The 17,078-nt window shown below is 37.6% G+C and overlaps 1 protein-coding gene across 3 annotated transcripts in view; it reads left to right on the top strand.

The window, feature by feature from the left end:
• The first annotated feature begins 770 nt into the window (after positions 1-770).
• Positions 771-17,078, top strand: part of LOC127455415 (bromo adjacent homology domain-containing 1 protein-like) — a 49,863-nt gene continuing 33,555 nt past the window's right edge. For 2 of the 3 annotated variants that reach the window (XM_051723287.1, XM_051723289.1), the window contains exon 1: positions 771-969. The gene's annotated coding sequence lies outside the window, so the exon portion shown is untranslated. Of the gene's footprint in view, positions 970-14,966; positions 15,107-17,078 lie in introns of those variants that run through there. The other variant, XM_051723288.1, reaches the window with a different exon arrangement.

Genomic DNA, 17,078 nt, shown 5'->3' on the forward strand with positions numbered 1-17,078 from the left:
TTCTAGTGTCTCCATAATTCAAATAGCTTTAAGAAACATACTAAATTATGATTTTTTTGAAAATGTAAAAATGCAAAAAGTTTTTTGTGAGGGTTAGGTTTAGGGGATAGAATCTATAGTTTGTACAGTATAAAACTAATTATGTCTATGGAAAGTCCTCATAATGATAGGTAGACCAACGTGTGTGTGTGTGTGTGTGTGTGTGTGTGTGTGTGTGTGTGTGTGTGTGTGTGTGTGTAAAATTAAGGACATAAATTTCAATAAGAATACTAAATAAAATGTTTGTTTGGATCCTCATTTGGATATTTTAAAGGCAATTGATGTTTTGAGAGATTAATTGGTTGGTGTTAATTGATATAACATGCCTCACTTTATTTAAAACTTAAAATTATCGGAAATACACATGTGCGCTTATAAAGAGTGTTTCGTTAAGAACACTATAATTAACTTTATCTAAAACAGCTTCAAATGTGCCCATAGCCCTTTAAGAAACTCCATGATGCCCCAGCATGTAATACGTCAACACACTGGCTGTGTAATAAAACCTATTGAGCTGCCTATCTAGACAGCATTATTGGGCATCATAGGCGCATTCTGAGTTCCGCGATCCGAGCACTTTTGGGCATCATATGTGCGTGCAATATTTCTGAAAAATCGTAGGCGCTTTTAGCTGACTCGACACGCAACTATGGTGCTAAATATGCTATCTAGAAAGGCAGCTCACTAGGTTTTGAAAACACAGCCATTTGAAAGCGGACGGTGGTGTTACGTAAAATCCATGGCAAAAGTGTTTGTGTGAGTTCTGCATGAGTGTGCTCTGTTCCAGGTGTTCTCCTCAGGATGACAGTAGAATGTGAGCTCGCTTTTCCGTGTAGTTTAGAGATCAAACCGAAGTGAGACACTACACCGGACCATATCAGTGTGTGGCGAATCAAGGCTTTCATTTAAATCCACTACACACAACAGAAGGTAGGCTATGAGAATACGTACGTTTGAGGTTTCTATGGTATTGCATGTTCTGTACGCACAAGATGTTACTATTTTGCGTGATGTCCTCTAATATTATGTTGTTTTGTCTTGCACATTGTTAATTAATTAAGAGGGAAATTAGGCTTCTTTCCTTAACTATGCATGAGAAAGAAAATATAAAGTCAAATTCGTTTCCTTATTTTAATCGCGATGATGATATATCTCTACATCAAATTCCAACGCGACGCAACAAAACTAGAACGCTCCGATTAGGGGCCGTTCACACCGAACGCTGTTTATTTATGTAAACATGCCCTACACTGACTCGCGTATCGCTGTTTTTTCCAGTGTCTCGCGCCTGAACTCCACGTTTTTAGACGCCGTGTCAGGTTAAAAAGAACTTGAACTTTTAAAAAACGCGTCTCGTGACACCTGCGTTTTACTCCATTCTTGGCGTTGCGTCTCTGTTTGTTTTGTGTGAACGTCCAATTATAATATTACCAATAATCTTTCCGAACGTACTCGGTAACAGGATATGCAGCTGAGTTTATTATAATGGGAGCATTCTAGTTTGTCGCGTCACAAACTGCACGCTGGGGTGTTAACGTGTGTGTCTAATATTTTGTGTGTTAGTAACGCAACCACGGGATGCAGTCTTTTGCAAAGACACTGATTGTTCCCTGTCGAAAACACTTGACCTGACATGCCTAATTCACCCTGATACAATACTTTTATTCGAGTTAAGTCAAGAGCCTCTTTTCAAGCAAGTGAAGTTTGTTTGGAATGTGTTTGCAGTGCTGTATATCACTAATGCTTGTCTGATATTTGTCCATTGCCTCCTTTGATTCATGTATTCTGCTTTTCTTGGTTCTTTAAATGGTTCAATATTGAACGCCATGAATGTCATCCATAATAAGGTTGAATTGTGCCTCCTTTGTGACTTGTGAACATTTAGATGCTCTACAGTTTCCTAGAGTTTTCTGTTATGGAAAATAGAGACCTGATATATTGTTATAACATGATTATGAATGTGTAATAATACCATGTTAGACATGGAGAGCACACTGTCCAAACATTGAATGATTTCAGTGAGTAATTTATTTAGAATACAGATCCATTTGAACAATCATATTTTCAGTGTACTACACAATAATTGTGCCCTAACATTTGCTCAGTTATGCTTATCTATTCATAATATTCTTTAATATTTTACATTAGTACTGAAAATTCAGTTAGTTTGGTCAGTTACCGTTTGAACATACACTGATGAGCCAAAACATTATGACCACCTGCCTAATATGCTGTTGGTCCTCCGTGCGCCGCCAAAACAGCGCCGACCCGCCGAGGCATGGACTCTAAAAGACCACTGAAGGTGTCTTGTGGTATCTGGCACCAAGACATTAGCAGCAGATCCTTCAAGTCCTGTAAGTTGCGAGGTGGAGCTGCCACGGATTTGACTTGTTGGTCCAGCACATCCCACAGATGCTCAATCGGATTGACATCTGGAGAATTTGGAGGCCAAGTCAACACCTTGAACTCTTCATCATGTTCCTCAAACCATTCCTGAACAATGTATGAAGTGTGGCAGGGCGCATTATCCTGCTTAAAGAGGCCACTGCCATCAGGGAATACCATTACCATGAAGGGGTGTACCTGGTCTGCAATGATGTTTAGGTTGGTAGCACATGTCAAATTGACGTCCACATGAATGGCCGGACCCGGGTTTTCCCAGCAGAACATTACCCAGAGCATCACACTCCCAACACCGGCTTGTGTCTTCCCACAGTGCATCCTGGTGCCATCACTTCCCCAGGTAAATGGCGCACACATACACGGCGTCCACATCATGTAAAAGAAAACGTGAATCATCGGACCAGGCGACCTTCTTCCACTGCTCCAAGGTCCAGTTCTGATGCTTGCGTGTCCATTGTAGGTGCTTTCGACAGTGGACAGGGGTCATCATGGGCACTCTAAACGGTCTGCGGCTATGCAACCCGAAACACAGCAGGGTGCGATGCCCTGTGTGTTGTGACACATTCCTCCTGTAACCATCATTAACATTTTCTGTGACTTGTGCCACAGTAGACATTCTGTCAGTTCAGACAATATAGCCTTCGTTGCCCTCACACATCGATGAGCCTTGGGCGCCCAACACCCTGTCGCCGGTTTATGTTTTGCCCCTCCTCGGACCACTGTCCTTAGGTTATCACCACTGCTGACCGGTAGCAACCCACAAGCCTTGCTGTTTCAGAGATGCTCTGACCGAGTCGTCTGGCCATAACAATTTGGCCCTTGTCAAAGTTGCTCAGGTCTTTTCTCCTGCCCATTTCTCCTGCATTCAACATGTTGACTGCGAGAACTGATTGTTCGCTTACCATCTAATCTACCCTGACCTTGACGTGGCCTTGTTAGGAGATTATCAATGTTATTCGCTTCTCCTGTGAGCGGTCATAATGTTTTGGCTCATCAGTGTATACATACACATTTGAACAACCCATTTTATGCTTTCCAATTAGAAGACTGCATTCCTCAGTGATGTTCCGTCATGTTATTTGATATACAATGTGGCTTAATGCAGATTCTTTTTCATTGGGTTGTTCTGTTAAAGTGCCTTAATTGAGAAAAATATGAAATTTCAGGTAGCCACTCATAATGGTTTTGTTTTTTGTTTTGCATTGGTTTTGTTTGACCTAAATGTTCACAAAAAAGTAAATGTGGTCTGTAAGTTGACAATCTAAAGAGCATTTACAAGGCAATGTTTTAAAATCTCCAAACGATTCCTACCACCCATTCAAAACAGTCAGCTAAAAGGTGAAATGGTTGGATTAAACTGACAAGGTAAAATATAACCTTAGGTCTAAATGCCACTATCACAACAGGGCATACATAGGACACAGGTCTGCTGAATATAAAGTGACAGTAATTATGGTTTGATGTAGATGGAAAGCTTGAAGTTGAAAATGTTGGGGAAATGAAAGCAGCAGTGTGAACAAAGATTAAAGAGGGTTTCATTCCCTGTTTGAGGGTTCAGGGTCCATAATAAATAGTGGTGCTCAAGAGTATTACCTTCACTGTAAATATTAGCATTGGCACATATGAGGCAATATTTCTGGGCCGTAAAATGCTACAATGACTTAAAATGCAAAGTAAGTTAGACTGCAAAGGAGCTGCTGTGTACTATTCTCATTGCTTAGTTTGAAGGATTATATGAGACCCTCTTAAAACATCAGGGTAGTGGACTATACAGTACATCCCATTTAATCTTTTCATTTGCAGTTACACAAAATAAAGGCTTTAGTATTCTTACATTAAAGGTCCTTAAAGGTGGAAAGTCTGTTTTAAATGCAAAAAATGTAGCCTCATGTTAACTGTGGTGATTTTTTTTTTTTTTTTAAAGAAATATCAAACATAATGTGTAGATAGAAAACATTTTCTATTTCACTCATCACAGTTGTCCCTCATAGAATCAGCATAATGCATATTTAACATGAATTATCACCTCCTGGAAGAAAAAAAAAAATCCATCAAGCATGTATGCATGATTAGGATATCTTTCGCTGAACAGATCATCAGTGATGTCCCATTACAGAGAGCAGCTTATGTGCAGCAAATTGACTTTTAGATTAATGGTCCATAACCATGTTTATCAAATTTGTACAGCATGGAGTGAAATGTGACTATGTCTTCTCCACTTGGTTCACATCAAATCGAAAAATTGACATGGAGAATTGGATTTGAAAAGGCAAAGTTGAAATTATTACAAAATGACTTTATCATATTGTTAGATTAAAAGTGGGGATACAGTGTATACACTACTGTAGTTTATCTTTAGAGCATTGATTCTTTTGCGGATACAAACAAGATATAAAATAATAGCCTCTTTTGATTTAACAAACAGATTTGTTGCTGACCTACCAGAACAGGGCCAAAGTCACTTACAGAATTTAAACCAAGCAGAACTTTCAATTACATGTGGCATTTTCCTTTGGCATATATGTGCAATTTAGACCATATTCCAAAAATGTATCTTGGATGTTGCATGTTTTCATGTGGTGAAAAGAACTGTTTGATGTTTTTGAACTGATTCCGAACATGTTTATTCCTGTTAAACTGTTAATACTACAAATAACACAGATGTGACATCAATGATAATCTGACCAGATGAATTAAAAAGATTCTTTTTTGTTACCCTCTGTGTAGCTCAGTTGTAATGTTCACTCATCTTTTCTTCTGCTGTCTTCCTTCTCATCCCGCTTTAATAATTCATTTGCAAATAGTTCTTTGAATTATTACGTGCTACAGAATGTGTACCAAATGTCAGCTGACTAATCAGTTATGAATAATCGTTTTCCCTTGACGCCAGTGAAAGCTGTTCACTAAAATCTTGAAAACCTACACAGGCACAGTATCTAAATGGTGACACTAAGGTATATGAAACAAATGAGTTACATTTTTATTAATATAATTTTGGCTGATGATACAAACTCACAAAGGCTCACATGAATTCCCTCGTCTCCATTTCTTTCATCCCAAATGAAATCCCTAAAGGCAAGAAATTCTTCAGGTTACATTAGAAGTACTTTGATTAAATAGGATTTTTAGTTCAATGAGTAAACTGTGAAATGTTCTGCATTACCTTCAGGACTTGTGTCCCTGAAATTTCCATCTCACACATGTTTGAAGAAGAAGAGTTGTTTCATGTGGCTAATCATAAACACATCAGACACAACCTGGTCCCGAGCCAGAGCCACAGCTGTGAAATTTACTAGTCTGTTCAGAGAGAGAATGGGGGGAAAGAGTGGCCACTGAAACCAGATTCAGCTGTTTGCGGGTTTGCAGCTGAGGTCAGTGCAAAGAGGTTGACGCTTTCCGGTCTATTATTGATGTTTAAATGTTTACACTAAAAGGACAGTAAAGCCTGTTCATGAGCCACACAAAAATCTTCCTAGCATTTGAGAGACCTTGGGCTTCCACTGTAACTTGTGGAACACATGGTCTTCAAAATCACAGATGGCAACACCCAGTGTGTGAGAACAAGTCATTCTGCCTCTGTTGTTTGTACTGGTCGTTATTTCACAGCTGGAACCCAGTCAATCTATTGTTGATCTTTCTCTCCAAATGCTGGAAGCTTCTGAAGGACTTGATTCTTTCTCTCTAATCTTAACATGATTTGTCAAAAAGGTGTATTCTCAGAGGAAAATATCCCTGAGGCTTTCCTGGGCATGTTACCCTACATCTTTTGAAGACACCATCTTTAACAACTAACAGGAGTTAGACTTCCTGCGTTCTGTCAGTTCAGTGGCGGCAAACTGTCATCTGAGAGGCTGAACTAACAAAAGCAAACAAATGACAACCTGGACTGATAGAATCACAAACAAAATGAGTTTTACATTTTACATTTATACATTTGGCAGACGCTTTTATCCAAAGCGACTTACAGTGCCCTGATTACAGGGACAATCCCCCTGGAGGCACAACAACAACATTGAGTTTTCTTCACTTTCATACAATCACAATTCACAATTTTTTTTCGTTTCCCCACACAATACTATCTTATGACATTAAAATGTTTTTACTTTAACGCATGATTTTAAAGCTGATACATTTTAATGCTTGCATTTCATAATCTACTACATTTACAGTTTTATTCAAGTGTGACTAAATTGCGTGGTTGCTTATCTGATGGAGCATTGGACTTCAAACACGGAAACCTGGGGTACAACTTTTAGCAAAGCATGTGTGTCGACATGTGAGCCGAAAGTAGCATAGAAGCACCACGAAATCACGCAGTTGCTTCAGCTATTGCGTTTTTCACCTCACATTTGCTTTTATGACACTATCGGTTATGTTAAAGAGTACGATTTAGAGTAGGGACCTTGGTTTTGTTTATTTGAAACTAGAAAAAAAGATCATCTCACATTTGCTTTTTATGACACTATTGGTTAGGTTTCGGTTAAAGGTTTAGGTTGGAGAGGTAGGTTTGTTCATTTAAAAGTCATAGAACTGTTTAGCCGTGACGTCAATTTGTAGGCGAACCCGGAAGTCAAATTCACCATGGGTTCCCTATAGATTTTCCTATGGGTTTTTTTATAAAGGGGTTTTTGAACTTATGTGTAAAATAAGGCCTGTGGTAAACATTACTTGATGATACGTGGACGTTTTGTTCTACAACATAAATTACACACAATTGCGATAAATTAATAAATTACACCACAGTTTGTCTGCATTAATGTAACATATCTACTGTATGTAAGTCTATACACTTAGTGAATATAAACAGCCACATCAAAAGCTCTTCAATTCCACACACTAATCCATATTCCACAACTAAAACCACGAAGCACCAATAAAAACAACACTAATTACAACTCCACTATCGATAGTATTCATGATGAACGTTACACTTATGAAAGTAGTCACGATAGCATGCCCACCTGCTGCTCTGCCGATGCCTGTCTCGTTAAGCTCATTCCCTCCTCCTCCTGCCACATCACTCTGATGTTGTTCGAAGCTGATGATGACTCAAGTCTTTAAACCACTTTTTTTTATAGCCATGCTGCTACTACTCAGAATCACAGCACTTAATTAAAGCACTTTTGAGACTGTAGTGCATGCAGGAATCATATGTTACATAAGTTTTCAACTTTTGTTGTTTATGCTTGGGGACTAGCCATTGGCTGTTGTATTCAAATAGTTAATGAGGTAGGTCTGTGCAATGTTTGGGGACTATTTGTGGATGCTATTGTCATTTATAAGTAAATTGGGTTATAATTCTGTTTTAAGTTCCGTTTAGTGTTAAATATGCAGTTTTATGTTAAATTATAATGTGTTATTTTAAGTTACCCTAAGATCAGTGTTCCTTTGAGTTAGGTTGGATCCTATTGCTGTGAAATTGATAGTGCAGTATATAAATACTTTTGTGATTAAGTGGAGAGAGAAAATGATTTCCATAGGCTTATTTACTAGTTGACAATGTCTTGCTTTAGGGAGGCATGGTGTTTCATTGGGGGGGGGCACTGCCCCCTAATGCCCGCCCTTGGCGACGGGCCTGCCTCAAACATGAATTTTGAAGCCTCTGTGTGTTTAAAAAAAAAAATAAAAAAAGTATGTAATTAATATGGCTTCAGAATTCATGTATGAGGTATGACTTTGTATAATGTATGTTGTAGATAAAAACTTCTACGTAATGTCAAGTGATGTTTACCACAGACCTTATTTTACATATTAGTTGAAAAACCCCATTATAAAACCCCATAGGAAAGTCCAGAGATAGAAGTCCATTGTGAATTCTCTTCCAGGTTTTTGAACTATGTAAAAGCTGAACAGCTCTTTAGAGCATTTACCTTAAAAACATCTTTTTGGGAGAACATTTAACTTGCTTTTAGCGACCCACAGTGGACATTTCACCTCGAAACTGCAGCGATATGTGTAATGAACCATGTTATTTCATTCTGCAAAAATGTTGCCACAGTCACGTAATTTTTAATGAGATCAGGTTGACAAATGAACATACTCTGTAAATACAAACTGACCAGTTCTCCTCTCCTTTACCCCTTTTTATATGTAATTTAAAGATTGCATTTACAATCTGTTTTTAAACATTAGTGTAGCCAGACATGACTAACCATTTAAGTGAGCATGAGAACAACTCTACCACAAATTATACAACTCTTTGTGGATTTGTTATGTGTGTGCATATGTATTCTACTTTCACATTTATTTGGCTGCATTCACACAGCAGTAGACAGACTATGACCACACTGTGAATGTTCTTCAGCTGAAATCGTTCTGATCTTACCAAAATTCAAACCATGGCCCCCTGTGGTCGAAGCTGGAAGTGTTGTTGAACGTATGGATACGTGTGAGCTACAGTTTCCGGGTGCAATGTCCACAGAGTGACACCAAAACCAATTTATTTTGTTGAAAATGATGTAATACAGTCAACAGGAATCACCCTTATCCCACACCCAATCCTAAACCTAACTGTCAGTGGAGTAAAAATATAATTTTAGAGCTAAAATGCAAACTCTGAATTGTGCTCAACATTATTTACTGCCTGGTTGCCATGGGACCAGAGGCCATGTCTTTGAAGCTGCTCGCGTAATCTGCTAAAAGTAGTGCAAAAAGTTAACATGTTTGAATTGATGAAAAAATGTCTGATGAGGGATGAGGCTTGTAAGTAATTTTGCAGAATGGGATCGATTTCAGGATACACAAACATTCGGAACCAACATGTCGATTTCCCCCCCGTGATCATGCTGCAGTGGAATGTGGTTTACAGTCCTATTTGGAGTGCTAAATATGGTTTGGTGACTCTACAGGGAATTTTGAGAGCGAGTTTGGTTGATGTGTGCTTTGTGAATTGAACTGCAATTGGCAACAAGTTGTCTGTCACTTCACTGACATGCTGTATGACATAAGCACATGCTTCATGGGCTATTCTTTCCTGTCAGTTACTAATTTTAGGGCTGTCAACCTCTCTCAGGTCATGAAAAATGGCAGAAAATAGAGGTGATATTAGAAAATATTAGGTGTTTGAGTGAGACAAAAAATCCTGAAAGTAACTACTGTAGATTTTGAAGAGAAATCTGAATGGATGAAAGCAGCTGGAGTGTCCTGAAATGCAGAACAGTTTAGAAAAAGTGTTAAATCCTTAAAGACGCAATACAACGTTTCAATATTTACAATCATTATCTGTCTTTAGAGAAAGGTAATGACTTCAGTTACCTCATCATACAGACAGTATTCAGTCAGCTACTGTCTGCTGTTGTATGTACAGGGCAATTTGAAAATCACACCTGTTAGTAAATACGGCTGTCAATCCCAAACACTGACTGTGTAAACAGCCTTGGAGGAGCGAATATACTTACACTGGAGCTTGCTTCACATATTTTTCACATCAATAATGATGAGGGGGATTGGAGAGCTAGACTGCATCCCTTGAAATATACCTCTTCAGCTTTTCTCATTTGCCTCTTAGAGTGTAATTATATTTTAATAAGGAGATTTGATTCCATTAAATACAGTATTATTGGTCTTTACATCAAGTTCTCCTGTGAAATCTTCTATTTAGTTTTCTATTGTTAAATTTGTCTCTATGCTGATTTTCATACACAGATAGCATACAGTAAGAGAGCATAGGTTATTATGTTATCAAGTCAGCTTAATTGTGTATGATTTATCTTAATGTGTTTGCTCTGGATAAATTAGATGCATTAGCTCAGACAACATCATTTTGGCCTTTGTCCTTGTGTTCATGGAACACAAGTGTTGACTATAGAGGAAAATCTTGTTTGTAAGGAGAGGCTTTTTGTTGTACCATCTCAAAAGGCCAGCCAGTGTATGTTGTATCTTCAAGTACAGTATCTTTACTGTACAATTGCTGAATTGGCAGCAATAAAAAAAGGAAAGACTCACTAGTTCTTCAAAATGTTACCAGTGTGTTTCTTCCCGCACGTGTGTTGAATCTGTGTTTTATTGGTTTGTCGATTAATCATAATTTTGGAACTCAAACATCTTTAGTAATCAGCAGCAGTGAACAATGATAATGGTCAATAGTTAAAGCTGAAGTATGTAACTTTTTCTGTGTTAAATTACTTTTCTGTCCCAGCTTATTTTGCAGAGACAACTAATAATAAGCCATTGATGGGTTCATTTTCTCGAAAACTGTAAATACGGTGTCTCTGTGGTGCTATGAAAATTCCTGTTCATTTTGAGCAACCCACTTAGACCCACCCCAACAACGTTACTCAACCAATGGCGTGAGTTGGGGGCGGGGCTATTAGACCGTTTGAACAACTGCAGACAAGGGCCTATTCAGAAAGCTGTTTTGAAAACATTGTTTATTTTTGTAATTCAATTTGGTGGCGCTAGTGTCACAGAAATGACACTTCAGCTTGAAATATATCTTTGCAAAATGATTTTGTCATTAATGTGAACCACTGGCAGCTGTTTAGCACCGTTCCCAGACAGTAAAGCCTGAAAGGTAGTAAAAGTGGAAACCAAAGTTCACTTAGTTGATAAAATTGGCTTTTCCCTACCCTAATTATTGATCAACCCAATCTTGATTACATTTATTACTGTGCCTATTTTGAATTTTGATATTACAAGAATTTTGGATATTTATTTGTGCATTTCTTATGTTTGTTTTTTTTTTTTTAATGGCCGGCATAAAGATAAAATATTTAATTAAATCATTATAAATCTTTTAAAAGTGCAAATGTAGAAATATAAGGACTATAGTGTATATGCTTTTCTGCTTTTGTCCTGGAACAACAAAAGGAACAACAAATAACATTTCAACCTCTACTGTGGGTGGCACTTTACACTATATACTGATTATATACTCACTATAAATCTTGTGGTGAAAGGAAAGATGTCAGAGAGGAGCAGCTGCCACAATTTTTGGTAACTTTAGTCGACTAAAATGGATTTAAGTGAATACTGAGTTGCTAAACTGGCAGAAGGTCGCACTGTGGACAGTGAACTCTTGGGCAATGTGTGAGTGCTGGTATCAGACTGTGCTGCTGCTGCACTCTTGTTGTAATGACTCAGTGGGTTAACATTAGTGCTTTTTCAGCCTCTTTCTGAGAATCTTTTCAAAATTCTCAGTGCAAATGAACAGAATGGTACACAACCTGTGTGCTCATTGCCACCTGAACTTATAGGACAAAGCATTTTTGTAATGCTTATAGTGGCTCAGATGTATCTCCTTGAGTATCATAGAATTAAATGAGATAACTGAAAGTAAAATCTTTGGAGTGTAACTGGCTTAAAATACAGTAAATGAAAAACTGCTTACTAGTTTATTTATATACTCAGAAATTTAGATATTGATGGCTAATGAAGCAAATTTCTATAATCGCATTGTTCATTGCTTAAGATTTTGACTTATTTTTATGTTCCAATTTGTTAGTAAAAAAAAAAAAAAAAATTTGCAGGCTGTTTAGTTTACTTAATTAAAATGAACTAAAGCAACACAATTTTGTCACAACTTGATTTCATTGTGTTCTATCCAGTTAAATTTGTAACATTTTAAATGTACTTAAACCATTTGAGTTGGGACTACATGAATATTTTTTTAGCACTGATATACTGTAACTGGGCAGGGGATTTCCATTTCCATTTCAAATTGACAGTGCAACAGTTTCACTTCCTTACACTAGCTCACCTGGCATATATTTATGATTAATAAATAAAGTTCGACCAACATAATAAAATTTATTAAATTAAACATTATTAAATTGAGTTTGACGAACCCAATGAAGTTGAGTTAAAACTACTATAGTAGATTGATTTGACCTGATCCAACTAAATTATGTTGGCTCAATAAAACTGAATTAAAGAAATTAAATTGCTTATAAAAACTTTCTCAAATTCAGTTAAGTAAGGGTAATGACATTTTTTGAGTGTGATGTACTAACATTCAGAACTTTATTTATCCCCATGGGCAAATTCAAACATAATCTCCCTCTTGCCAGTGTACAGAACATACAGCTTTATCTATTCTTCTGATCTATCAAAGGCATTGAGCATCTGTTCAATTAAGATGGATTATGTGACAAATAGACTATTCAAAAACTTGAAGTCTAGTCTGTCCAAGCTTAAGATCCTGTAACTCCTAAACAATTGCATAAACATTTCTCAATAAACCAGGAAGAGAACAGATTTAAAGTAAGTTGCTGACCATGTTCTTGAGAAAGGTTAAGTTTAATACTTATATAAATAAATGTTTATATATTATATTTCCTAAGGTTGACATGATAGTTTGGGCTGTTTGCCCTTCTTCAACACACAATGAGTGTTTTAAAGTCTCCCTGCTTATTGTTTTAAACCGGTCTGTACAGTATAATCCTGGACAGTCATTTTAGGCGCTGTTCATTAAACATCTCGATTTGATACTCTCCCTTATCTGAGTCATTGCCACCTCAGACGAAGAATCTTTGTACATGCTAAAAATCCTAGTTTATATCCTTTTGTGTATGTTAAGATCTGGCCTCAAGCAAGTTTTGTTAGATTTGTAAGTGCTTATTTGATCCGTTGAGCTTACTGGTGTAAGTATGATGTGTTCATTTTTGTGTGAAATGAAACATGTCATATTCCCTAAGGATATTGAAAATATTAACCATATTCATATTATACATTAATTGCTAGTCTTTTGCCAGTTATTTGAATTAACCCATTTAATCCCGCTGGTTACATTTGTGACCACAAATTAGCTGAAGGTTCTAAAAAGGTTTGATGTGTTTTACACAGATTTGTAAACTATAAATAAAAGTACAGACTTGTCAGATGAGCAGAGCCATTTAATTCCACTGTGCCCCTCTGAAAGATGGTGTCAAAGCTCCATAAATGAAAGCAAATAAAACCTGTCATAACACACACACAACTACTATATTTTCTATATAGAATGTTTGAAGGGTCTATTATTGATTTAATAATAAGATTGCTCTGGCTCATGTAAAACATGCTCACTTGTAAACACGTAAGGGGTCACAACTGTGATCAGAGGGAAAACACAGAGGCTCATTTTTGAATAGGCGACTGATTGACTCCAATTATAAAATTGCATAAATGAAACAAAGTCAAATTAAAAAGACATATGGGTAACACAGTGGGTTTCTTTACAGTAAAAGTAACTAATTAACATTAGTTAATGCATTAGGTATCATGAACAAACAATAGACAATATATTTTTACAGCATTTATTAATCTTAGATAATGTTAGTTAATAAAAATTCAGTTGTTCATTGTTAGTTCATGGTATCCATTAACTAATGTTAACATATACAACTTTTGATTTTAAAAATGTGTTAGTATATGTTGAAACTAACATTAAACAAGATTAATAAATGCAGTAAAAGTGTTCATTGTTTGTTCATGTAAACTAATGTTGTAACAGATGGAACCTTATTGTAAAGTGTTACCGAAATATGCAATTATTAATGGTTTATAACTCACTTTTCTCCCACAACTGCATGTTTGTAAAAAAAATATTTTAAATTGTTACTTTATTGCTTGCAATTTCTTATTGGGTCTTTCTAAATTTCACTATGCAAATTTTTACTCTTTACCACTGGTTACAAATGTGTCATGTAGTTTGTTTCTTTAGGCTATCCAAGGACTAAAACACATGTCTTCACTTTGCTGGGAAAATGTGTGATGGGTGAAAATTTCATTTAGGAACAAGTCAGAAAAAATACAACAAAAGCTAAACAAATGCTATAATTTCACATGGAAATTATGCTGTCATCCTCTTCATGCAACACCTTTCAGTCTCAAACCAGTCTGAATCCAACTCTACAGCCTAGTATGCAAACAAGAGGCATTAGGTAAAAGACGAACATCAGTGAGGGTATGATTTTGAGGAACATTTGTATGTGTAAAATTTAGCTGGTAGTTTAGGGACATCAAATTTAGTTGACATTGCTATGGTGTGATTGCATGTCTTTTAGAGCGATTATGTTTATTAGCCTTGGGTACTTGTTTACATGCATCATTCTCACATTAAGGAGCCGAGGACCAGGCTTAAGCGTGACAAGCTTATTGACTATGCATGCTTTAATGGAAAGGTCAAAAACAACCAGTTTGAATTTATATATAGGAGATAGGGATGAATAGACTATTTGTGATCTCTTTCTAACTAGAATGTGTACCTGGACAGCTCTGTGAACTTAATGCAAACTCCCACCACCTACAATTATTTCATCATCTAGTTTCTCAATGACACTGACTGGTGATGAGGTAAGTCCAAAGCAGCCCATTATGTAAGAGCTGTTGATCCAAGGCACTTGCTCACTGCACGAAACCAACCACCAAGCTCACATGAGCTGTAGCTTGATTCGACTCTCATGTCATTTATGCATTTAAAATTACTCCACTACTTGAGTGAAGTCAACGAGACTTCGTCCCAGCAACAGCGGCTTTCAGGAATGCAGCGCATGACCGTTATCTCGAGCAGCACGCTACTTCGGAAGTAGGTCACCGAATAAACGTGTCTTGTCAGCTGTGTGTGCTCCCCTCGTTTCATTTCACTCTTGAACATCGATATTATTATAATAGCCCAACAACAGGAACCTCGTCGCTAGCGGGATGTGATTATTGTATTGGGAATACAGCGGAGTGAGTGGACGGCGAGGTAAATGAAGGTTTACTAATCTGTTTGATCTTGGTTTGGTTATGCGCTGTTCTCTGTCTCTCCGGTGGGGAAATAGCCTGAAGCATAATATGATCCGCAATCATTGCTATATTGATTCGGTTCGAGAATCGCTTTTTAGTTACACTTAAGAAACTGTCTTTTATCGAGCACAGGATCGCGAGCTCGGTAGTTCGGAAGGGAGCGCGCGAGTGTGTTCTCCGCTTTGGCGTTTGATTCTCACGGTTGGTGGTTTTGCGTGATTTTCAAAGCTGGTATTAATGGGTCGGATTTGAGTTTACCGTGCTGGTTCGGTTTCGCAATACGAAGTCAGAAATCGTAGGATGTTAGGCGAAGAGCGCTGTTTTGTAGCAGATATTTAGAGAGATTGAGAGTGTGTGTATGTGATACGCCCTATGAGCCGCGCGAGCTCCTCTCATCATCATACACCTCCAGCACGCGCTTCCTTTATCCAGGATTACTTTAATCGCGCTGCTAAAGACCGTCTGCGCTGTACATTAATATCAAACGGGGTTTCTCCTTTCTTTTTCAGTCTGTTGAATCCACACCTCCCCTTACTCATATCTGCAGTGGAGGAAAAAAGAACAACATCTGTTTGCTCTGTACATTGAGTTGGGGGTGAATTTCGATTTAGACGGAGATCAACTTTTTCCGTCTCTCCATGTCAGATATCGCGTTTAACCGCATTTCCACGCATGAAAGCGTTTTCGGTTTACGCCTGAAACGCCAGATGGCAATACGGTTATTTGCCAGTAAGTCATGTGCTGATACCTCAACCCCAAAACGGAATGGTGCAAATTATGGGAAAGGGAGTCCGTTTCCCTTCACCATTCTAGAAATGGAGTCTCTAATTTTCCACAAAATCGAGACACAGGAGCCGACAATTCGTTTTCCAGCGGAGAGTTTGGGTTGTGTCACTCAATTGATGTGACCAGCAGTAGTCTATTATTTCATGAGTCCCATATCCATCCAGATCAATAACTTGTGACATTCACTGAATTACAGACTGCTGATTTAGCCTCTTGAATGGCTCTTTGAAATGTTATTTAGGTGGACAGATTTTTAAAGTCTCAAACCGGGACACTTGCTAAAATAAGTGGGATAAAATTGCATTTTGTTTTTTATTTAGTCCTGCCCTGAAGAATTTGACATAACAGATACTCACATTTATTCCACACAACACACTCTCATGGCGAAATCGTCAAGATTTGGATTACTTTTCTAAATTTGGCTAATTCGTACGATATCGTTCGACTGCACTCGTTTCAATTCCTACGACTTTCACTACAGCTAGTGACATCGCTGGACATCGTTTCCATCTCATTTGCAACAATAACTTGCTTCTGTCACATACAACAGCTTTCTATCATGTTCACACACTCTACTGATTGGTTAAGTTTAGATAAGGGTTTGGTAAGGGCATAATATTAATAAGTACATCCTTAACGCCACATGCGCGGCTTCCGCATTAGACATCTGGGAATTTGCACGTGATGAAGTATTATGAGTTTATGCGAACAACATCGTGCAAGACCATACGAAATAGCCAGCTCGTAAATTATGTACGACTTTTCATGAGATCAGGTTGATTCCACAAGACAAAATAGTAACTGAATTTACACAAATGATCCTGTTGGAAAGTTTACATTCCCTTGATTCTTAATATGGTGTGTTGCCTTTTTTTGACTGCTTGTGTAATAATTGTTCATGAGTCCCTGCTTTGTCCTGAGTATTGAAGCTGACCACATTTGTTAAGAAAAATCCTCCAGGTCCTGTGCATTCTTTGGTTTTCCAGCATCTTCTGCACATTTGAGCTCTTCCCAACTATGCCCTACATGATATTGAGATCCAGTTTTTCACACTTAGGACAACTGAGGGACTCGTACACAACTATTACAAAAGGTTCACACATTCCTTGATGCTCAGGAAGGCCACACAAGAACCAATGACCAAG

This window comes from Myxocyprinus asiaticus, chromosome 17, assembly GCF_019703515.2.
Source record: "Myxocyprinus asiaticus isolate MX2 ecotype Aquarium Trade chromosome 17, UBuf_Myxa_2, whole genome shotgun sequence".
NCBI lineage: Eukaryota > Metazoa > Chordata > Actinopteri > Cypriniformes > Catostomidae > Myxocyprinus > Myxocyprinus asiaticus.